Below are 23621 nucleotides of genomic sequence, written 5' to 3'. Positions count from 1 at the left end.
GTCTTTTGAGTTGGTGGCCAATTTCTTAGTGGAATTTGAGTATTCGTGGCTGCATGAAATTACACAGTTACCAGTCCCTTTTCTCTGGTTGCTCATGAGAAGGCAAGTTCAAGGAGCAGGGGTAATAATTCCTTACCTCTGTGGGCTACATCTTGTTTTACATAATTGTCTTCAGTCGAGGCTCTCAGTTGAGTTTCACATAAATCCTGTGGGGTTGATAGTGCATGGATTCTTATTCTCATTTGATACATCCCGTCTTTTCATCTTTTAAGACCCAGCTTGAGCTTTACCTCCTCTATAGTAATTCCATTCTCACACTGTCCCTCAACTACTCATCAACCATAGTACTTAAACTATATTCATGTGTAGTCATTTTATTATTCTTGTCTAAGTCTCTGATTGTTTCATGTGTAGATGTTTGTGTTCCCCTAACAAGCCATTATCATTTATAACAAAGCCTTCTGATTTTTCCCTGTTTGAGCTTTTACTACCCTCCCTATAATCTACTCTCAATATACAAGCTAGAGTGTTCCTTTTAAGATACATGTCATATCATAACACTTCCCATGATCAAAACTTCCCACTTTCACTCAGAGTAAAATCCAAAGTCTTAACAATGGCCTACAAGGTCCTTCCATGCCCTTCATCTGCCTGTCACCTCTGACTTCCTGTCTTTGGAAGGAAGAGATTTGGAAGGAATTCTCCCTTTGCTTGCTCTGCTTCAGTCACATGAACTTCATTGCAGTTCCTTTCATGTATCCAGTGCATTCTTTCTCAGAGATTATGTTTTTTCTGTTCCCTATGCCTGGAATTATCTTCCCCCAGATACAGGTTGGCTCCTTCACGTCTCTAACCAAATGTTACTTTATAAAAGAAGACTCTTTTCATTATCCTATGTGAAGTATTAATGATACACCTTTGCACTCTCCTTCTTGTTCTGCTTTATTTTTATTGAATTCAGTGACATATTATGATTTTGATTACTTGATAATGATCTATCTCTCCTCACTAAGATATTAGTTGCTTGAGAACAAGGATTTTGTTCTGTCCAATGTTATATTTCCAGTTTCTAGAACAGTGCTTGGCACATAGTAGATATTTTTAAAAACTCTGTTGGATGAAGAAATAAATAAAACCATAAAAAGCCTAAGGGCAGACACTTTTCAATTCTCCCATTGATGTTCCTCATTGTAGACATACTTGTCTTAATCGAACAATGGAAGTTAGAGCAGAAAAGGCATTTAGAGATCTGTTGTCTATCTCCCTCACTTAATAGATGGTAAGACTGAGGGGAAGAATATTGCCTAGAGCCATATAACAAGTTGTTGACAGAGTTAGAAGAGTTCAAGTTATCTAGGCTTAGATTCACAATTTTTGCTACTATACATGCTAGGCACATAAATTGGTTTATCTTCCAACTACAGGGCAAAGGTAAGGCATTGTCAGTCTGGAGAAGTAAGCTCCGGGCAGATTAATGTGGACGTTAGAAGAATTTGGATTTTATATGAACAGGAGTTTCCCCAGATATTTTCCTCTCTGGTTTTGAAGAGCAATAACAACTGGGCCAAGTATGACATAATACCTCACTTATTAAACCAAAAATAACAGTCATTCAATAAATCAAGTAGCAAGGCTTTTCTGAATGCCTAACATGTGCCTAGACCTGTGCTGGATGCTTAAGAGGTATGAAAATGTTCAGCATTGATTTCTACTTTCTAGGAACAGTCTAGCAGTGAAAGAAAGACTCATCTTTCTGAGATAAGCAGATGCCAAATTGTGACATGTGACAATAAGAACTGTTGAGAATAACAGGACATCACTGAGGGCTAAAGTAGTTCAAGAAGGCATTATGGAAGAAAGGAGACATATTTGCACTTATTCAATGTTGCAAAACTGTCAGTGCTTTGTCTTCCTTCATTTAGAAGTGTTCACTTGCATCCATGGATCTGACCCTATCTCTGTGGCTCTTTGGGGAAGGATGATGTGTTTGATGGCATTACCAGGCCTCATGCTTCCTCGTCTTCTCACTCCTCCCAAATAGAATCTGCTTTAGTTCAATACATGTTTACTGAGTGCCCTGTGGATACCAGGTACTGAGCCAGGGGCTTGGAATAAAAATATAAATATGCCATGGTCATTTACCTGTAGTAGGTCAAAGTCTAACAGGTCAGATGGATATACACAGATGTTTATAAAATAATTCAATATTGAAAAAATTAGTTTATTTGTATTCTCCTCAATTTATTATTTTTCATGTTTTAACGTTTATTTATTTATTTTGAGAGAGACAGAGTGTGCGAACAGGGAGAAGCAGTGAGAGAGGGAGAGAGAGAATCCCAAGGAGGCTCAATGCTGTCAGCACAGAGCCTGACATGGGGCTTGATCTTACAAACCATGAGATCATGACCTAAGCCAAAATCAAAAGTCAGATGCTTAACTGACTGAGCCACCCAAGTACCCCTATTTATATTTTCCTTCATTAAAAAATGGATTTAAGGTGGCAAACATGGTAAGTTCTGCTTATGATCAAATTGTAATGAGATCCCACATGAGAGAAGAAATGATGTAAAAGTGAATTAGTCAAAGTTTTCCAGACTAGGTGATATTTGAATTGAACTCAGACAGTGATTAGGAGTTTTCTAGGGAATTGGGAATGGGAGATGTGGGTAGGAGGATACATTCCAGATAAATGGAAAATTACAAAGGTTGGCATTGCCTGACTTGTTTAGGGAATGGCTAGGTGCTCTGTGTGTGTACAGCAGATATGGTAAGTGTTTTTGCATGATCATCACTACCAGCTCCTCCCATGTCTGTGACAGAAATTTTTAATCAGACATAACCTGGGAAGGGTTTAGAATCCTTCTGAGCACAGGATTCCAAATGACCACTTGCAGTCAATTTGAATTGATTTATGAGATGAGACATATTTGCCATCCTTGACTGACTACAATGCTTTTAAAGTTACAGATTTTCAAGAAACAGAATCTCATTGGGATTTTAACAAGCTACTCCCTCATCTCTTCCCCCCTGACATGATTCTGATGTAATGAGTTCATGGATCTGTATTTAGTAGCTACTATGCTATATCATGTTACTGAATTTAGATTTTTCTCCTGCCATAAGAAATTTTAAATCAGAGAAGTGGTCTATTTTTCAGACACCCACCTTTGGAATTAGCATAGAGTATAGACTGAAGGAAGGAAAAACTCATAGCAAGGAGATTTACTATGCAACTGTAATATTTCAGGCAAGGGATAATGAATGCAATGCCTAGGAGGAGAGGATAAATTAGAGAGATACTAAGAGAGATAACAGAAAAGTAGTAAGTACCAGAAGCCAGGTGTTTTGGGGAATATCACAGAGGGAGAAACAATTTTCAGGTGAAGCAGGGAGGTATTATATGGGGGAAAGATTCATAAAGATATAATTTTAACCAGGCCCTGAAAGATAGTTGGCACTTGACATTGGGAAAGGGTGGAATTAGGCCACTTCATACCTCTGTAGCACAAGAGCAAAGATCCAAAGGTAGAAAAATCACAAGCCATGTATAAGGAGCAGTAAGTAGTTCAATTTGGCAGGCTTTAGTCTGGCATTGAGAGGTGACATTTTCCCCATCATCATCCCTGTTCTTAGATGGCTTCTCTCACCATCCAGCCTGCAGGTGCTCAGGAAACATAAATTGGTGTTAATATTAACTAAAGTTTGGTTGAATGTGGATGGCCTCTCAACTGCAAGAAAATCATTCTACTGCTGATTCTAAGAGCCAGATCTGGGTTGTTCCCACTACCATTTGTCAGCCATGAACACCACTGAGGAAGGATGGCTAAGGAAGGATGAAAGCTGCTTATTATCTAACAGGGAGTGGGGAGAAGAGGCCTACAGCCATAAAAAGTTCTTGCAGGCACATCCAGCACACATACTGGCAATCTCTGAAGCTCTCTGAAGGAACCCCCCCCATCCCTAGGCAAAAAGAATTATGAAAAAAATATTCTCTTTAAATTCAATTAAATTATATAACAACTTGATTTTCACAAGATATCACATTCTCAAAGTGCTGCCTCAGACAATGTATTTTCTCTTTACTATAACCTTGTAATGGATCTTTATGACTGCTCTAATTGTGTGGGTAAAGAAACTAAGGTTCAGAGAGGTTACAGTACTTGAGCAATATAGGGATAAAGGATATAAGGATATAGGGTTAATAACTTCCCATGTCAGGCTCCAATCCATGTCTTCTGCTACCATCTACAATTCCTAAACTTTTCCACTGCACAAGGAGGTAAGAAAGATCAAAATGGCATCAAACTAACATATTAATCTAACCCATTCTTTTGAGAGAGAGTCAACAATAATTCATTTCAACAAATACTTTCTTAGAATCTATTCTGTTTTAGGCACTACATTAGGTCCCTAAGATGCAGACTGAGAAAACACAGTTCTTATCCTCAAGGACCTCACGGTCTAGTGGGGTAGACACATATACAGATAGTCACAAGCTAATAAGCAAAGTGATACTGGAAGAATGTATAAAGCACTCTGGGAGTTCAGCAAAGGGTGAACTACTTTACAGAGAGGAATTGGCAGTTGAAAAAAGTCAAAGCCCTCAGTTAACACAATTAACTTCCTATGTAGAATTGCAGACTTGGAAATGGGGCAGAGAGGAGAGAATTAAATGAGTATATTTTTTGGACCTTCCTGAAAAATACCTTTGTGCTGCCCTGATTGAAAAGTTGGCTGCACTTGTGGTGGCCATTATTGTGCTGCTACTGTCTGGGTTGGATGCAGTGGGACCATGGTTTGTCCTAGAAACCTCCCTTGATTGACTTTTGCCAGGTCTGGTGCAATGTGTTGGGTGCTGGGATATCAGACTGTGTATTGCCATTTGCAGTTGTTCTGCGTGTGCCTGGAGCTGGAGTCAGTCAGGTCCATGAGTCCTCAGGGTTTACAATAAGAATAGGGCCTGTCAGGCATCATTCTACCTACCAGAGGAAGAATAATTGAACTAACATTGATTGAATACTTAATATTTCATTTCAGTTCAGATCAAACATGCTTATGGTGTGTCTTCTATGTGCTTGGCATTTAATAAGGCACCACAGATTCACCTTACAGTGGGAGAGACAATAGGTAAAGAAGTAACTATAAATATATAATCCAGTGTGATATGTTATACAGTAAAGTTATGTATAGTGAGCTCTGAGTGCACAAAGGATAGAACAATAAATTCTGTTTGGAGATTCAGAACAAGCTTCACTGGGGGAACTGACATTGGGACTGAGCTCTTATGGATGAAATATACCAAGCACTGTGTTAGGTGCTTTAGAAGAGTAATTATTACTCAGGATGATTTTGGTTGCAAAGTACAGAAAACTCAACTTAAACTGGCTGAAACAAACTAGAGACTTATTGACTCATGTAATGGGAAATCTACAGTTAGGGCAGGCTTTAAGCATGGTTTAGTCATGACTCCTCCTTTTCTTTATGATTCTCTTGACTCTGCACTCTTCTGTGTGTTGGCTTTGTCCTCAAGCTGGTTTCCCTTACCATTACAAGAGAGAAAACAGTGGCAACCAGTGCTGATGCTTCTTTTATATCCAGTGAGGTAGTGAGCATTGTTTCTTACACTATGACACAAAAGTGAAACTTAGTGGTTTAGGACAGGTAAGATTTACAGCAGGATTTAGTAGGCATGGGAAGTCTTCCAAAAATTATTTTAAAAGCACTTAAACAGTTCAGATATCTTGAGGGTAGCCTTAGTTTCAGGTTATGTTTCTTTTTTGTATAATTTTTGCTTTTAAATGATATTCCTTCGCCCATGCCTGTTACAGTGTGTGTGTGCTGATTTACAGACTAAATTCTGGACTTCAGAATATTAATACTATTTTTATAGCAGAAAGGTCACTTGTCCTATCAAGGTATTCTTCACACATTGCATATGCAATGAAAATAGTGGACAAAGTTAATTATACGAAGGAAGTGTTGCAAATGGTTTACGAGCAGTCTCTGAAGTCTGCCATATCTAAGCTCTCAACTCTGCTCTGCCATCACTTAGCTGGTCACCTTGGACAAATTAATTCATCTCTTGGAGCCTTAGTTTACTTATCTATAAAATGGAAACAATATTAAGACCTACCTCATAAGGCCTGAAGACTATGAGATAATCCACTTAATGTATATAGCACAAGTTCCCAAAGTTTCTTGGTTCACTGTACCCTTCCTGTGTCAGTAATTATTTTCACAGCATCCAAGCCTAAAGAAATATTTAAAACTTCTGTGTATTAAGTAATTAAGTACAAACAACGTAATAATAGTAGTTCATGTTGTGCCCAACAGAGGTTGCTGCATTTCCCTCAAAAATGTAAGATATCTTACAGTAAGTACCCTTGTAAGTTGGCACCTGGGGTGCCTTGGTGAATAGTTTGGGAACAGAACACTGCCAGGCACATAGTTGGTGCTAAGTACATGGTTTTTATTATTATTGTAAAATATCTGTGATTATTATTAGAAGGGATCTGGGTACCAAAGAGGATGCTGACCTAGTAGTTTGACTCAGATGTTGAATATCCCTGAGGAGAGACATGTCACTTTTTGGTAGTAATCTATTCTAGTCATAGGTTTTTTCTAAGTCAGCACCAACTCACCCCAGTTTGAGAGGGAAGAGTGATTTCTATGTGCATAGAGAAGAAAGCTTTATTCTCAAAGCAATGCCATTTTCTAGTTTCACTACTGCCAAGATTTTCTCACTCCTCTACTCTTACTCATCAGTCAAAATTCACTCTTTCAGAAGAGACTTCTGTATGTTAGATAAAAAAATATTTCACTCGGGGCGCCTGGGTGGCGCAGTCGTTTAAGCATCCGACTTCAGCCAGGTCACGATCTCGCGGTCCGTGAGTTTGAGCCCCGCGTCAGGCTCTGGGCTGATGGCTCAGAGCCTGGAGCCTGTTTCCGATTCTGTGTCTCCCTCTCTCTCTGCCCCTCCCCCGTTCATGCTCTGTCTCTCTCTGTCCCACAAATAAATAAATGTTGAAAAAAAAATACTTCACTCTGTTTCTGCCTGGCCTCTCCTACATTCCTTTTCCTTCTCCTTCTTCTTCTACCTCTCTCCATGTCCCTCTCAACTAGTGTTTGAGACTTGGCCCCATCCCCATAATGATGAAGGGAAGCTGGAAAGTTAATTCAGGAAAAATGATAGGTTGAACTCTGTTTTGAATCTCAGCTTGACCTGTGAGCCAGTAAGAACAGTGAGTACTGACAATTTATTCCTGTATACCTCTTTTCTTTCCTCTGAGGGAGCATAGGAAGGCAATTCAAACAGAGAGACTCTAGAAGGTCGCCTGTGGGCTTTGGCACCCTTGAGAGGCTGAAGAGAAAAAAGGTAAGGGGTGTGCTGAATTTCCAACTCTTAGCAATTTAGGCCCATGAGGGATCTTTGACATTTTCCTAGAGGCTAGAGCTGACCTTAGTTCTATTTGGTTGTTTAGATTCACTGAAGGGAAATCTGATATCGGAGGTATGAGAAGGAATGAAAGAGGAGACCTATCCATGCACTGTTGACTCTGGGCCTCTTTGGTGCTGGCCAGCAGAGGTCGGGAACGGCTGGCTGGCTTTTAGCCCCGGCCAGCCGGCAGCGTTTGTTTTGGCTGTTGGAGGAAACAGCACTTTGTGGAAAGCCAGCCTTCCCAGCCAAGGGCCTATTTTCATCTTGAATCTGTTGAGTCCAGCCTGAAGTCTGGGTCCAGGATCAACAGAGGCCATGGAAAATGGGACTGGATGCCTGGCAGCCAGAACTGTGGGCTTTGTCTTCCTGACCATGGCATTTTGCCTTGAGCCTATGAAGGCAGGAATGATGGGGATCTGGGCCTTGTGGAATTAGAGCCAGAAAGAGCTAGCTGCTCTTTGCATGGTCATTGCAGCACGGGATTGGCTGTAATATATCACTATGCCTCATCCTTTCCCAGGTTATCAAGTCTAGGAAGGTGGATGTGTGGCTAGAGCTGACATAGCTCCAAAAGTGCCTGAGCTCTGCTAAATGGGGGTCTCCACACACTGAGGGACCACTAGATCATTGGATCAATATCCTTATCAACCAACCGTGGGGACACAGAAAGGTATCAGTTAGGATCCCTTTTTTTCTGAAATCTCAAGGTCTTTCTGTGGAAACAAACCCATTTCACAAAGAGATACTTTTCATATTAGACAGAGTACAGTGAGGCTCATGTGAGTAGCACAAAGAAGTACTAAAGGAGTTCAGAGGAGGGCAAGAGTGCTAGGAGAGATATGGGTTTATGTTGGGCCCTGAAAAGTGAGTAAGAATGAGATAAAGATGTGATGAGAGTTTTCTTATGTTCCTAAGGCAGAAATCCTTTGAAACTGACTCAACACATATCTTTGACTTACTGTAGAATCCTGGTTTCCAACAAGATTATGTTCAGATTAGGATACTTGTATCCTGAGTGACCTTAGGATACTGAACCTGAGTGAACAAAATGATTTGAACTTCTCAGACACTATGACTTGTCTACAGCTTGAATAGAACTAGAGTGATGTCTGGAGGTATTAATCATATTTCTCAAGTTCTTCCTGTACCCTGTATCCCAAACTGAAACTCAATACTGGCTCTTCCATTTCTTTCAGGATGTATTTGGCATTCAAGGCCTTTCACACACTGATCTCAATCTTCCCTTTCAGCTGTTCTTTCATTCTTTTTGGAGATTCCCAGCAATTTCATGCCAGCTAAATCTCCTCCTTATCCCCTGAAGCCCATGATAATTGGCTTAAAGTTATTTGTAGGCTCACAAAATTTGGTACCAGTCCCCTCCATCTCTTTGAGAATTTGGGATTCTTTGTGAGGTCTAGGTCTCTTCATTCTCTTTCATATCTAATGTTACCATTAGATTCTTAAGCAGAGTCCTATGAAATGCTAATTCTTTGTTGCTGTATATCAGGAGTCAGAACACGTATTCTGTAAAGGGCAAGATAGTAAATATTTTAGGCTCTGAGAGCCATAGAGTCTTGGATGCAACTACTCAACTCTGCTATGGTAGCAGGAAAGCAGCCACAGATAATATGTAAATAAATGAATGTAGCTATACTCCAATAAAACTTTATTTATGGTGTAAAATTTGAATTTCATATAATTTTTCGCATTATCACAAAATATTTTTCTTTTGACTTTTTCAACCACTGAAAAATGTAAAAAATATTCTTAGGTCAAACTCTTCACAAAAATAGGTGATAGTTGGATATGGCCAGCAAGCCCTAGTTTGCTAACCTCTGCTTTAGAAGACAGAACTCAGAATCCGGGGTAGAAATTATTTGGCTCAAATTTTTAAAAAATGATCAGAATTATAGAAAAATGGAATCTATTCCCTAGTAAGTTAAAACTACTCATGTTTCAGGGCGCCTGGTAGACTCAGTCAGTTAAGTGTACAACTCTTGATTTCAGCTCAGGTCATGATCTCACAGTTGGTGAGATTGAGCCCTGAGCTGGGCACTGCATTGACAGAATGGAGCCTGCTTGGTATTCTCTCTCCCTCTATCTCTATGTCTCCCCCCTGCTCTCTCTCTCATTCTCTCTCAGGAAATAAACATTTTTTAAAAAACTACTCATTTTTCACTGAAGATCTTAAAGCACCACTGGTTAAGGATCTCATAGGAGGACTCAAAGATTTTGTGTGGGCTTAGACTTGATGTTTTCTAGGTCTACAGGACTTTGCTTTTGTGAATTTTTCTTCTTCCACATATCCATCATTTCCAACTACTTGAAGTCTTCCTTTAATTTTTGAAAGTCTGTTACCTTTCTCCTACTTTTCCCCACCTAGCATTTATGATACTGTTTCAATTTGCTCCCCATTTTTTATGTGTGTATATTCTTTCCATTCCAGAAACCCAGGAGTTAATGTCAAAAGGACGAGGTTCATCAGGCAGCAGCTATATTGTTGCCTAGAAACCATCAGGGGCAGCTGGCAATTACTGCAGGGGCCTTTTTGGGAAGATGGTCTGACCCAACCTTCAGGGCAGAGTAAAGAGCAAAAGAGATTAAACATGTAATTGCCCTTTGTTAATAATAAAAACAGGTTTGATTCTGTTTTCAGCATATTATATCCTTTTTTACTTTGCTAAAAAAAAAAATCTAAAATTCTTTAGGAAATTTCATCTTTTTTGCTCCCCTCCCTTCCACAGTGGTTTGATCCTGCTTCTTAGAACAGCATCCCCTTTCTGCCACTTCACAGTAGTCTGCTCCTGTCTCACAGACTACTAGTCCCTTTATGTTCTTACTTTCCCTTCTCCTTCTTTCTATGCTTATCCCAGAGTGGTTTGATGACACCTTATAGAAAAGCATACCTGGTTTGATCTTATCTGGAGAGAATCAGTATCTTTTCTCCTCCTGTCTCACACCAATAATTTGATCCTACGTCATTAAGCATCAGTTTCTTTTAGCTCCTCCCCCGGGGTCTACAGTGGTTTGATCCTACCTCACAGACTATTAGGTCCTCTCTGATTCCCCCCTCTAGCATCACCAGCACAAATGGTATGGTCCTTAGCATCAGGTCCTTTTTGCACCCCACACTGGTCTTCTAAGCAGATTGAAACTGCTTCATCTCATTCCTGATTCAAGTTGATCCCTTCAGTGGCTTGTTCTTGAATTAACAATATAAAACTGGCCAAAATGGGTTTAAAGTGGTCAGAACTTACTCATGACCAATTCAATCTTTCCTCAAAAAGGAAAAATCAGTTCTGACCAGTTAAAATCTATTTTGACCAGTTCAAACTAATTCTGCAGAGCTGGAGCCTGAGGTTGGTAGACTCAGGAAGATGGCTGAAGATGATGCTGATTCGAGCCAGAGCAAGGAATCAGGTACTTACAGAAGTTGAAAATGGGCTGAGAACTAGGAAATAAAAGAGATCAAATGAGAGAGGAAAATACAGGAGCCCGGGTTGGTGGAGGAAGGCTCAAAGGGGATTAGTTGCATCCAAACCTATTTTTTTTTGAAAGGTGAGAGGCCATTTTGAGGAGGTAATGCAGGATCTTGGGCTCTGCCTTTGTATGTCTGGGAATCAGTATGGAAGCTGATACCATCTAGCAGCCCCATCCAGCCGGAGCTGAGACTGAGTTGTGTGTGGCCCCAGTGATGCCTGGTTCTGCAAACCAGCCCCAGGGGCCATTCTTTGCGTTTGGCCTCATCTCAGTTTGCAATTACTAGAGTCCTAAACCACAAATGACAACCTTCCCACTCCTTTAACTGTGGATGGTCATGATGCTTTTTAGCTATTTAGAGATCCTATTTAGGTTAGAAGAAGGGATTGGTAAACCTTGAAGAAAAAAGCTAATTACAGTAGGTAATTCATGAAATGAATGAATCAGTTAACTAGAATCGAGTTGATTACTATAACTTGCAATTTTTCAGAGAGGTATGTAAGAGAAGGTGGCAGGTTGAGAACAGTATCTAATATTTTGCCTGTGAGACTGATTATCTATCTCCTTATTGTTGTTGACTGAAGTAAAAATTGGCCTGTGTTGTCTGGATTTCTCCCAGGTGGTTGTCCTTCTGTCCTTTGTGGGGACTGCAGTAGGGATTGAAAACAAATGGAATCTGAAAAATGGAATTTTCATAGATTTTAGCATTTCTAATTTGTGAAGAATTTCTGCAGTGGGACAGTGGCAAGAGGCCAGATGCTTTGATGATGAGTGACAGAATGCTGCAAGATTGAGGGTGGGCTGGAGCTCTGGTTTGGTGTAGTATGTCTCAACATCTTTTCTGCAGATGAATGAAGCTCTATGGCTGTTTACTTATCAGGTAAAAAAAAAAGGGAGGATTAGAATGGCATAGGAACTTAGCTGCCTGGGAGGGAATTTGATCCTTTTGTGAAAGAATTTGGCTTAGAATCCTATAATTTGAAAGATGTCTTTTAGGAAGATGGATTCAGTTAGCCATTGCCTATTTTTTGACAGGAAGAAAGGTGGCCATTTTAATCAAAGCAGTTGAATGGCACTTCCAAATGTCAAGGTAAAATAAAATATCAGAACATTTGGAGTCAGATAACCCAAGTTTTGAATCCAATTTCTTCTATTTGCTATGTGGACCTTGAACAAATTATTTAACCCCCTAAAGACTTACTTTTTTCATTTGTAAAATAAAGTTAATATTATCTTCCATAAAAAAAAGAACCTTAAAGTTTAATGCTTCTTGGAGCAAAGTAGCTGCCATTCAACATTTTTGTATGATTAAATTATGTGGCAGAGGTTATTTTTGTGTATGTGTGGAAAAATAATACATAATTTGTTTTGATAAAGACAGTTTTTTTTTTAATTGTCAGCAATGATGTATACCCAGATGAAGCTATTGTACTGTTATGAGGAGCTAAGGAGAAATTGTTCATTGAAGTGCTTTATAAACTAGAAAGTGCATATAGATATCAGAAACTGTCATTTTTATAATAATATGTTGATCATTAAAGTGACACTTGGAAAATCCACAGCATAAAATGGCTTTCAGTGTTTCAGACTCATAGTTATCTCTGGTTCCAGATTCACTTCCTACTGAATCTTGTACCTGTGGCCATCAGAAGCCCTGAGATGTGGTATACATGATCATAACCTGTGGTGACACAAGGTGGGGGATAGGAGGTGGAGGAATCATGTCAGAGATATAGGTGATAGATGTGGCCTGGTGGGTTATAACAAACTGTCTTTCAACCACAAACATCTTGAAATTATTTAATTCAAAGCAAACCTGTATTACTTCACCTGGATTCTGTCACCCTCCCTGAAAACAGCAGGATCAGGTAAAGAAGCAACAGGAAGGGCAATAATGTGGACCTTCATGAATATGGAAGCCCTGATTCTGACATTCATAACAGTAGAGCTTGAGTTGGAAAAAACATCAAATTTCAGTGTATTTTTGACTTCATTAGGGAGCTGTGTCCTGCACTCAGATTTGTGAGTTTGGAAATGTGGCCTTTTTAAATAAGGTCATTTGGTTAATAGATGTGTATGTGATAGTTTCAGTGTACATGTATTACAGCAAGATGCATGACAAAGATTTTTATTTTTATGACATCCTGGTTAACAAGATGGAGAAAACAGGAACTGTAACAGTGTTCCTTTAGTTGGAATCTGCAAGTTTTTTTAAGTATTACTATTTACTGAGTACTTACTATATACCAGGCATTGTCCTAAGTATTTTATGCATTAGTCATTTAATCCTGACAACAGCCTTATGATCTATGTGTAATTATCTCCATCATACAGATAAGGAAACCATTTACAAAGGGCACTGATAATTATGTCTATGTTTCTCTGGAGGAGCAGAAGTTCTTTATAAGTGCGAAAGGGAGGATGAGAGCACATTTTCTGAGGGGTTTAACAGAATCACCCGGATGAAAGTTTTTATAAACCACATAGGCCCTTCCCCCATTATAGTACTCCCCTTAGAAGGCCTGCCCCTCCTTGGGTATTTATGATGTTTTGTGAGCTACTGTGATTGATGTAAATGGGTGGTAGGAAGGGCCTTAAGGTGTGTTGAAGGCAGGAAAAAGATTGAGATTCACTATTGCAAAGAGACATCCTTGGTAGTAAGCTGTAGGACTCTGTACCTGGCTGTCTTGGTTTCAACATTTTAATTAATGATTGGATGTATATGTAGAAAAGTATGCTCACCAAATTTTAAGAGAGAACTTGAGTGGGAGGGGAAGTATATATACTGGATACCAGGCCATATGTTTTCATTCTTATGTGGATCCTGAGAAACTTAACAGAAGACCGTGGGGAATGGGAAGGGGGAAAAAAAGAAAGGGAGGGAGCCAAATAATAAGAGTCTCTTAAAAACTGAGAATAAACTGAAGGTTGAGGGGAGGTGGGAGGGAGGGGAAAGTGGGTGATGGGCATTGAGGAGGGCACCTGTTAGGATGAGCACTAGGTGTTGTATGGAAACCAATTTGACAATAAATTTCATTAAAAAATAAAAATAAAAAGATACCAGAACTAAGAACCCAAGAAGAATTTACTAGAATGTAAAGATGGATAAAAAACAAAAAATTTAACCTGAAAAAATGTGACATTATTTATAAATTTAATAAAATTAAAACAATCAGCAATTCTATAGGATGGGTATATGTTTGATAAGGCTTCCAGGGAAGTTAGTGCAAACTCAGGCTACATTAATAGTAGTAGAGAGTCTAGATTGAAGGCGGTAATTATTCCACTCTTTTCTAAGTTTGAATGAACCACACCTCAAGTATTTGTGCCTAGTACAAAGATAAAATAGAGGTTAAAAAGAGAAGCTTGAAGGATGGAGTGGGGCATGATTGCTGTCTTCCAGTATCTACAAGGCTGTCATAAGAAAGAGGATTATATTTGTATGATGTGGTCCCAAGGGACAGAAATAGGATTGTGAGGTGTAAGTTGTTTATGGCAGAGCAGACTGAAGATGAATTGGGCTGTGTTGGAAGGGAATGAGTTCCCTATCATTGGAAACTTTTAAGCAGGAACTAGCTGACTACTTATTAGGAATTTAAGTTTTACTGTAAAACCTCAAATGCAGCCTTAATTGCTACAATTCAGTGCATTGAGACAATTGCCATGAGCATTTTTTGAATGTCATCTGGTTGATGGAGAGGTTGGTGATCAGAAATGAGAGGTATCAGATAACCTTGATAATAACCAGTTAATCTAAGGAAACCTCGGGGTTAGCTGGTGTTGCTCAGCCAAGTATGACACTGAAGGAACAAAGCATTTACTAAGCATCTTGTATATTCCTTTCCTGGCGCTTTTACACACATTATTTCTTAATTCTTGCAACAATCATGTGAATTGTGTATTATTAGCATTTCTTTTACAGATGAGAAAATGGAGGCTCAGAAAGGTTAAGTGACTTTCCCAAGTTCATGCAGCTAGTGAGTGACATTGGGGGAGCATATCAGAACCCTATGTAGGGAAAGATGTGACAGAATTTCTACTTTTTACCTGATCACTTCTCCAGTTGAGTAAAGACTTGATATTGCCAGAGGCAAGTCAGAACTGTGTGGACAAGTGTGTCATGCTGGGCTGGGTGCCTGGAGTAGATGAGAATATCATAAAGATATATGATCAGTCTCTAGTCCAGCAGGTCCTGGAGGATAGTGTTGGAATGCAACTGAGCTATTACACAGGCTAAATGGCATGACTGTTTATTCATAAGTCTGTACCTTATATGGAACACTGTCCTCCATAGACTCACATAATGGCACAGCTGTCAAGGGGCATACAGATTTTCAAAGTCCAGAGAAGTATATCTATTTTGAAGAACAGAAAACTGTGGTCTAGAGAGGGGACGGGACTTTTCAAACTTGTTCCACTTAATAATTGTGCCCCTGATATTGCCAGAAACTTATTTTTTTAAATGTAGATTAGCAAACATAGGATTAGAGCTGCTTAGAGCAGATTTATTTTTCAGAAATGACCAACTCTCCTATGAGATGTGCTACTCTGTTTCAGAGCTATGAGATAGATATGTAATGTTCTGGTTTCCTCCCCACTAATATTATAGAAATCAGCATTCATAAAAGTGGAAAGAGCATAAGCATAGACAGGTTGGATTTAATTCCTTTAACTGGAACCCATGGGAAATTCTTTAGTTTCTTTGAGCCTCAGATTCATTATTTATGAAAATGTGAATAATAATAGTTTGATTTTAACCATGTGGAGTTTGAGGTGCTTGTGGAGAGTCCAGGTGGAGAGATTAAGGAAGGGCTGAATGAATCTCAGGAGAATGCGTCTGGAGATACAGATTTGAGAATCAACAGCCAAGGAGAAGGTAAATAAAGTCACATGCATGGATGAAATTGCCTGGCAGAGGGATTTTTTCCCACATGATGGCTCTGTAACTATTTGAGGTTGACAATCATGTTATCACAATTATTCAATTCTCTAGGCTTGCCATCCCTAGATCAAAGATAATTCTGAATGTCTTGAATTCCAGCCTCTTCATCAGCCAAATTGTCCTTTTGAGGATATATCATATTTTGGTTTTATACACTATACACTTGATGACTCTGATGCAGGTTGTCCTTGACAGTACCCTGAGAAATACTGTCCTATGGCATAAAGAGAGCTGCATTTGAACCATTCTAGTCCCTGGCATTGACTTCGCTTCTAGCTCCATGCCTGGTCTTGCTTCACTGCAGAATGCAGCCACAAAGTGGTTGTTGGATATCACCAGCCCCATCTCATTTCTGGATATCCAACTCTGGGATCTAGTGCAAAAGGTAAAACTTTTTTCCCTTGCTTTTTCATTTTTTGAAGCTTCTTAGGTACTCTGGAACTGGCTTACCTGTATTTAGAAAGGCACTTCATTGGGAGCTAGAGTGACAGAGGGCTCAAAAGGTAAGGTTCATTGGTGATTGGTGGCTTCTTACCTCCCCCTAAAATTTAATACACCATCCACCAAAATAAATTTCAGGTATAATAAACAGTTTTATGCAAAATATTAAAGACTTAAAAATAGAAGAAAATGTAGAGAAATGAATCATTTCCTCTTTGCATATGCTTAAAATAATATATGATGTCACAAAGGAAAAGGTTATATTTTTCATATATAAAAATGAAAACCTCTTAAATCTAAAACATGAAAAAGATTGAAATACAAATAATAAACTGGAAAACTGCAACAAATGTGACAAATGCAGTTGATACTCATTTGTGGATTCTATATTTGTGAACTCATCTACTCACTAAAATTTATTTGTCACACCAAAGTCAATACCTGTGGTACTTTTGTGGTCATTTGTTGATATATACAGAGTGGCAACGTTTCAAATGCCTGATATGCATGTTTTCAGCTGAGGTCTTCCAGCTGAAAGGTAATTCTCTGTCTTCTTATTTTAGCTCTCATATTGTAAATAAGTGTACTTTTCACAGTCTATTTAGTGCCACATTTTTCACATTTTTGTGATTTTTCTTGGTGATTTTCCTGTTTAAGATGTCCCCCAAGTGGTGCTGAAGTGCTATGTAGTGTTCCTGAGCACAAGAAAGCTGCAATGTGCCTTACAGAGAAAACACATATGTCAGATAAGCTTAGTTCAGGTATGGGTTACAACGCAGTTGGCTGTACATTCAATGTTAATGAATCAACAATGCATATTAAATAAAGTATCTTTAGACAGAAACACATAAACAATGTATGTATTGATTTATTGACAAAAATGTTGTGAATGATTCTCACAGGAACCTAACTCTGTATTTCCCCAGGAACAATGGTTCAGTATTTATTAATTTAATGTTTGCAGTGACTTTATAAAACATAACTACTGTGAATAATGAGATACATAATTACATAATTATGATTACTATATAACTATATGACATGCTAAATATATAAAAATGAAAAAAGAGCAAGATCCCAGGCCAAAAAAAATGGGCAAAGGAGATACATAGGTAATTTGCAGAAAAGTGAAAATAAACCATATATGTTAACATTATTGAAAAAACTCTTCCATTTTGCTAGTAACCAAAGAAATCAAATTGAAGCAATGATGGTGTGTCATTTTTTGTTGCCTATAAAATTATAAAAAGATGGGAAAGATAATACTGTATGCTGGTTAGAGTGCAGTGAGATAGTCATTCTTGTATATTGCCAGTGGATTAAATTGATATGTTATTTGGGGAAGTAGTTTAATGATACATATCAACAGCTCTAAAAATCTTTACGATTCAGAAATTCAACCTTTAAGAATTCTCCTGAGAAAATAGAGATTCAGATAAAGATTGATGTATCTTCAGTATGACATTTGTGAAAAGGAGAATGGGAATAAGAATCACAATGCCCAAGAATAGGGGAATGGATATATTGTGAATAGAAACAGAAGACCTATAGAATTATTAAAAATATTTTTTAAAGAAAGTTAATGAAATGTGAAAATGTTCATGATTTAATCAATATGAGCATATTATGAAATATATGATAAAGTTAAATTATGGTGAAATTATATATACGAAAGCTAAATTAACCTGGAAATAATTAAGTTTATTTAAAAGTAAAGCATATTTTTGTCTATGTGTCTTTAATTTGTACGTACAAACTAGGGTGGAAGGGATCTCCTTACCTGCTGCCTGGTAATCATCATTTTAACCTTATTTAGTTGGGCATACTTTAGGAGGTGGGACAATGGTTTTTTGTTAGAATGGGAACTGGGAATCACTGGGCTGGACCAGACCAAGAAAGGATAGAAGTTGAACTCCCTCTCTTATCCCTTCCCTCCCCCTTCACTCATCTTATCTTTCTCTTCCACTCTCTCTTCCTTTCTCTCATTCTACTTCTCTCCCTCTTTCCTTCTTTCCCTTCTTCTTTCCCTCCTTCCATTTTTGGTAATTCAGAGAAAAGAAGCATTCATTCAGATTCGGGATAAGAGATAATATGGGCAGATTCTTGGAAGGCTTCAAGAAGAAGGTGACATTTGAGCTGAGTAATAAGGATATTCAGGATTTTTCTAGGTAGAAAATGCAGGGCAGATCTTGACTTTCTTAGGTTTTACATGTCAATGATTGTAAAATCAATGCCTTTGAGAGACAGTGAGAGTGATTTTCCTTTGGTATGGCTGCACCCAGAATTTTCTAGTGCTTTTCCTCAGATTCCAGGTGAATTATCATATTCTGATGCCTTGAATTTGAGATCAATAGAGGATGGACACAGAGAAAAAAATCAAGAATTCTACACCATTTTGATGAATCAGGTATGTAATGTAGAGAATGGATTAAGGATGGGGAGATATTGGGGAGAGAAAGAGAAGAGGACAGATATTTCTTGAGAACAAAAATTTGTTGTAGTGTTACAGTTCTTATCTTGTTTGATTTTAATGAGTATACTTAACCCCATAAAGTAGGAAATTATTCCAATTTTACAAATGACAAGTAATAAGGGTCTAAAGGAGGGTGAGATAGTGGAGGTAGTGAGGAATGGATGTATGTAATTTACATTAAATTTTTTTTCAATGTTTATTAATTTTTGAGAAGAGAGAGACAGAGCTAAAGCAGGGGAGGGGCAGATAGAGGAGAGAGGAGACACAGACTCCAAAGCAGGCTCTAGGCCCTGAGCTGTCAGCACAGGGCCCGACACGAGGCTCAAGCTCACAAACTATGAGATCATGACCCGAGCCAAAGTCGGACGCCTAACTGACTGAGCCACTCAGGTGCCCCTTTACATTTTGGAAGTAAAAATGAATGTAGCAGTAGCAAGGGTGGAGAAATTATTAATCAACTTAATTGTAACTGCAGATAACCATTAAGGCTCTGCTTAGTTCACAGGGTTGTGCCAAAGTTAGATGCTCAGAAGCATTGAGGTTTGGCCACTTGGGAGGATGGAAAGGCACTAATGGGAGTGGGGACTGAGGAGTAAGACTATTTTGGAGGAAAGATCATATTTCCTAATTCTTTAACACTTCTTCCTGTACTTGTCAGTTCATCCTTCTCATGGCAATTACTATTGTTTTTTTACCATGTGTATAGAGACTCCATCTATGCAAATATCTGTAAATGCATAGATTATTCCTGGAGTGATACACAAAAAACTTTTGACAGTGATTGCCTGCAAAGGGAGGGCCTAGGCAGGAGTGGGAAAAACACTTACTTTTCACTTTGTATCCTTTGTACCCTCTAAACTTGTATCATATGCATGTGTTATCTGTGTAAAAGAAGAAAATTATGAAACAGACTACAGAAAACATAGAAAAAATTCATACTCCCCCAATACATTTACATCTCCTGTACTTTAATCTCAGAATTTCCCCTGTTTCGTATGGTCTTATTTGTTTATGAGGCTTTTCTCTGACAAACCCATATCTTATCCTTTCTGACCATTTGATGTAGAAGCCAGTGGGAAAAAGGAAATTTGAGCTAGCAAATATAGACTACTTTTATAAAAGATAAGTGGAGAAAGCAATGCTTTGGGGGTAAAGTGAGACTTTGGGGTTAAAAGAGGGCTTCTAATTTTTGTATTTATTTGTGGCTAAGATTGAATTTTGTACCTGTTTATAGATGGAGGGGAAAAAGCTTGGAGAAAAGGGAGAGAAGTTGAAGATAAAGGAAAAGGCTATTAGCTTACTCAAACTATCAGCAATATTGAAATGGAGTTGCAAATGAATGTGTTTATAGGGAACTGTTTAGAAGTGATTTTTAAAAAAACCCAAAAAGCTCTCTGTAAGGAACCAGATCCCAAAGGGGCCCCTCTGTGGCCATTTACAATAGCAGCTCTTGGGTCTGATGAGATCAGGCATTCCTTCAACAAATGTTAAATGATTACTATGAGTAAGGCACAACATACAGCAAGGGTGGTGTGGCTTAATTAAATGTACTGACTTGTTATTCACTAAAGGAAGAAAGTTTCTGTAAGAATGAAGATACTTGAATATAATTCTGGTGGTGAGTTATGAGAGTCCAAGTGGTGTGGATTCTAACAGAACCGCTACAGTGCTTGGTTCCTAGTAGGTGTTCAGTAAGTGTTTGTGACATAATTCGTTTATTGAGCACCTCCTATCAATCAAGCACTGTGCTAGGCTCTGAGACCACGTAGATAAGTTAGACAAGGTCTTGCTTTTTGAGGTGCTTAGGTTTAGTGGTGGTTGCAATAAAGTGATGAGATTTTAGACAGAGGTACAAACACGGGTAGAAGGTGACCTACTCCAGAAACAGAACCAGCTTGCAGTGTGTTGAGAGGTAAATGTGGACAGAGGAAGTGAAGACAGTGAATGTAGACTGTTCTTTTGAGAATATTGGTTGGAAAGAAAAGGAGACAGAAGGCAGCAAACAGAGATACAGGGTTCAGGGACTATTTCTTAAATAATGAGAGGTCTGAACATATTGTATAGAGGAAAAAGAAACAGCAGAGAGGGAAGGGGTGAAGATTCAGGAATAAGGGCAGTGATTAATGAAAAGACATATTGGAAGGTATAGGAAGGGTTGGGAGATAAATCTGGTCAGGAATTCTTGGAAAAATTGTTGTGTGGCATTGAGAATTTTTCTGAAGCCAGAGACCATGAATTTTTGGGTGACACTAAGTCAAAATATTGTAACTTAAGAGAAAGAAAAAGGTAGTGGTTGAAATAATGGTTTTTAGGCTCAGGCCAGTCAGGGAAGAAAATTAGGCTGAAGGGGACCAATACGCTGGGAGCAAATAGGGGACCAATGAATATGAGTAATAGGTATGAAGAAGTAAAAATTATTTAATATGAAAAATAAGCAGCTAGTGACTGGGATATATGAATTTAAGATTTTAGAGGTGGAGCAGTTCTGAGTGGTAAAAAGATCATGGATGAGACTGTGGTTGTTGACAACTAAAATGCAGGGAAAGGTCACTGGAATTGAGCCAAGAAAGTAGTACTCTGTGGTTTATCTTCATGGATGTTAAAGTCCCTCCATGATGAAACAAAAACTTGCATCAGGAGCCAAACATTCAATTTATTTCTGGGAGAAACCAGGAAGTAGGCAGATGCCAGTAACAAGACTAACTAGTAGGAGAAAGCTAGTGAGTGTTTCACTTGTCATTCACTTACCATTCTAGATAAAGAGATAAGTGAGAGAAGATATACTGAGTATCTTTGAGTTTGGCTTCCCATCCTCAAAGGGCTTCTAAGGGAACAAGATAGCAGACTTAGGATTCAGATATTTGACCTGTGACTGTGGAGTCCAACCTGTCCCAGCAGTATGAGCTTCCTAAAGGTCTAGCCTGCAGGGTAAACCAGTGTAGTGTTTGTGGCTAGCCAGTAATGTGGAATTCCTCAGAAGCAGTGAGAGGTGTAGGAATGAGGAGGAACTAAATCAGACAAAGGAGATGTAAGCAGTATGTTCTGGGCTGAGTAATTTCTCGGGAAATGTGGTAGCTGCCAGTCTGTCCATTCCATTTACCATACTGTTCTTTAGGAAAACAGTAATGAGTAATAACATATAAAAGTTTATCTCCTTTATGCCATGAGGGGAACATTAGGTAGTGAAGCCAGGTTTTCCTTGTGTCCAGAAGAGCTTTTGAAGTAGTTTTGGTTACCAATTGATTCCAGAGTTTAGATCCTGGTGAGAGAAGCATCCCAAAGGGAGAGTAGTAACAATGTAGAGGTTCCCAACTTTGGAGGTACCCGAAAGGAAAACCCAGAGAAAATAGGGAATGGCTTCAAGAAGCCCCAGGCTATCTTAAGTAACAACAGCAAACAACAATACAAATGATGACAGCAGCTAACACTTATATAGCACTTACTCTATAATAGGCACTGTTTTAAGCACTTTATGCATATTATTTTTTTTAGGAATTGCAACAATCCTGTGAGAGAGGTACTAATATCCCAATTTTACTAAAAGAAGTACACATTGTTATCCAGGGATTTATTCCCACTCTACCCCTACTGTGGTAACTTGGGTCCTGGGTATACATTCTATATTTTATATTACACATAGAGAAAAATATAGACATTTGCCACCACTCCTACCTATACCTTTATTTGAATGGGAGTATAATAGAGAAAAATATAGAGACTGCTGCTTGGCTGAATCTTTAGAGACAGTTTTGGCTACATAGTTTAGACCATGCTGTGGGAATCAGGTGTTGCTCTGAAGCAAACCTGACAGAAGCCTTCACAGAAGTTTTTTTTTAAGTTTATTTATTTATTTTGAGAGAGAGAGAGGGAGCAGAAGAAGAGCAGAGAGAAGAAAGAGAGAGAGAGAGAGGGAGGGAGAGAATCCCAAGCCTGCTCTGCACTGTCAGCATGGAGCCCAACGTGGAGCTTGAACCCACGAACCGTGATATCATGACCTGAGCCAAAACTTAAAGTCGGACGCTTAAACAGCTGAACCACCCAGGCACCCCAGAAGTTTTTATAACATCTAAAATTATATATATATATATATATATATATACATATATATATACATATATATGCTTGTAAATATGTAGATTATGTCTGGAAGGTGACACAGGAGATTTTAACAGTGTTTCCCTCTAGTGAGGTTAACTCTGTGCATGTATTAGTGTGTACATGTTTACCATGTGCATGGATTATCCTTTTGAAACTAAAAATAACACAAAAAACACAGATAGTAAAAGAGAATAACTTTCAAAATACTCTTCTGAAAATTCCATTTCCTCCTTTACATTTTCTCCTAAATAACGCTTTAACACTGCATAATAGGAATTAGAGTAGGGGAAATAAATATAATAGGAAAAAACTTGCTGCTGCAATATTTGCCATTTTTTTTCCTAAGAGGGCTTATTGTATCTTATGATATTCAAAATAGTTCCATAACAAACCTCAAAAGTATACATTTTATATTTTATATTACACATACAGAAAAATATAGACATTTGCCACCATTCCTACCTATACCTTTATTTGAATGGGGGTATAACTAGATCTGAAGTCTACTGGGTGTTTCCTTTAATATAAACATTCTTTTTTTTTTTAATATATGAAATTTATCGTCAAATTGGTTTCCATACAACACCCAGTGCTCATCCCAAAAGGTGCCCTCCTCAATACCTATCACCCACCCTCGCCTCCCTCCCACCCCCCATCAACCCTCAGTTTGTTCACCAAACTCCACACCCGAAAAACAAATAACCCAGTGAAGAAATGGGAAGAAAACATGAATAGACACTTCTCTAAAG

General features: G+C 38.5%; 1 long non-coding RNA gene across 3 annotated transcripts in view; it reads left to right on the top strand.

Annotated features, from left to right (window-relative positions):
- The first annotated feature begins 10587 nt into the window (after positions 1-10587).
- The window catches only part of LOC121024812 (uncharacterized), a 106282-nt gene continuing 93248 nt past the window's right edge, over positions 10588-23621 (top strand). The window contains exons 1-3 of one of the 3 annotated variants that reach the window (XR_005787826.1): positions 10588-10858; positions 16042-16245; positions 18607-18708. This is a non-coding gene — a long non-coding RNA (uncharacterized LOC121024812). The remainder of the gene's footprint in view (positions 10859-16041; positions 16246-18606; positions 18709-23621) is intronic. The other 2 variants (XR_005787825.1, XR_005787824.1) reach the window with 2 other exon arrangements.

Source organism: Herpailurus yagouaroundi, unplaced genomic scaffold (genome assembly GCF_014898765.1).
Source record: "Herpailurus yagouaroundi ecotype Mexico unplaced genomic scaffold, PumYag 67203, whole genome shotgun sequence".
NCBI classification, from domain to species: domain Eukaryota; kingdom Metazoa; phylum Chordata; class Mammalia; order Carnivora; family Felidae; genus Herpailurus; species Herpailurus yagouaroundi.
Note: the sequence above shows the minus strand (reverse complement) of the source record. Positions and strands in the feature narration are given on the sequence as shown.